The following is a 1,178-nucleotide window of genomic DNA, read 5'->3' as shown; positions in this document are numbered from 1 at the left end:
GTGGGTCTCCTTGAGCCACAGAGCTCTCTCTAAGGCCTCACAATGTGTGTGAAATATGTGACCTAAACAGACAAACCAGAAAAACAAAGGGTTTGCTTGCACTACATTTTATATGAAACCTTAATTTGGGCTGAGCAGGCATGGGGCAGGCAGTGTGGCAGGCATGCTGGAAGCTTCTTTGCCCCCTAGTCTTACCTGTGCTCAGAATAGGAGCATCCAGAGGATGAAGTAATGGATTGCCTGAGGCTGTGGCAATCAGGCAGTCACATCACCATGCGGTCAGTGCTTTTTCCAGCACATGAGACCATGCAGCAGGAATAAGCATGGAGAGTATAAGAACCAGCATGTGCTTGTGTTTGTGCACATGCTGACCCAGCAGCAAGCAAAGTTAGCCTTCAAACACCATCATTTTCCTTCCCTTGGCTGACCCCAGTGTGAATGCCCTTTTCTTAATGCAAAATCTTCAGCGCTGGGAGTTATACTGATGATAAACTGTGCAAACCTGACAGCTGAAGGCAGAATTGTTCCTCCTGAGCCAGAGCAGGCACTTTGCCAGCTCCTTGCCAATGACTAATGCAGCAGGTAACCTTTTCTTTCTCGTGGAGCCTTTCCGAAAGGATTAAAAATACACATCAATCTTTATTAATGTTGTCACTCCTCTGACAGAGGTGCTCTCCCTCAAACCCACTTTTCCTGGTACCGAAACGAGGGCTTTCCAGAAAATTAAAAATACCTATAATTAGACTGGAGATACCAAATTGTCACCTGCTCATGGGAAGGTGACCTAGCAAGTAGCCACCTAAGGAATGCACCTCTGCTAGTGTGACACAAGGCATATAAACCAGCCAACAGTAAGGCAATATATGTTTGCCAAGAGCTCTGTCATCTGCATCAACAAGGAAGTGGGCGAATTGCAGGAAGAATGAACTAAGTACTTACTGCTCAATACTGATATGTGAATAAACGTAATTTCTGCCCCCCCCCAAAATAAAAGACTTAGTGAAAGAAATGTCTTTTTTTTTTTTTTCCTCCAGTACAGTCACAGCTGTGTGGGGCCCTTTGCTTCCCCCTGCTGTCACCCTAAAAAGGCACAGGGTGGGCTGTGGCTCCAGCCAGCTGTGGGAGTGGGAAAACTAATGAGGATGGGCTCTGCCAGCAAGCACTCCTGCATCCCACAG

Source organism: Myiozetetes cayanensis, unplaced genomic scaffold (genome assembly GCF_022539395.1).
Source record: "Myiozetetes cayanensis isolate MyiCay16 unplaced genomic scaffold, myiCay2020 scf5-8, whole genome shotgun sequence".
Taxonomy (NCBI): Eukaryota; Metazoa; Chordata; class Aves; order Passeriformes; family Tyrannidae; genus Myiozetetes; species Myiozetetes cayanensis.
Note: the sequence above shows the minus strand (reverse complement) of the source record.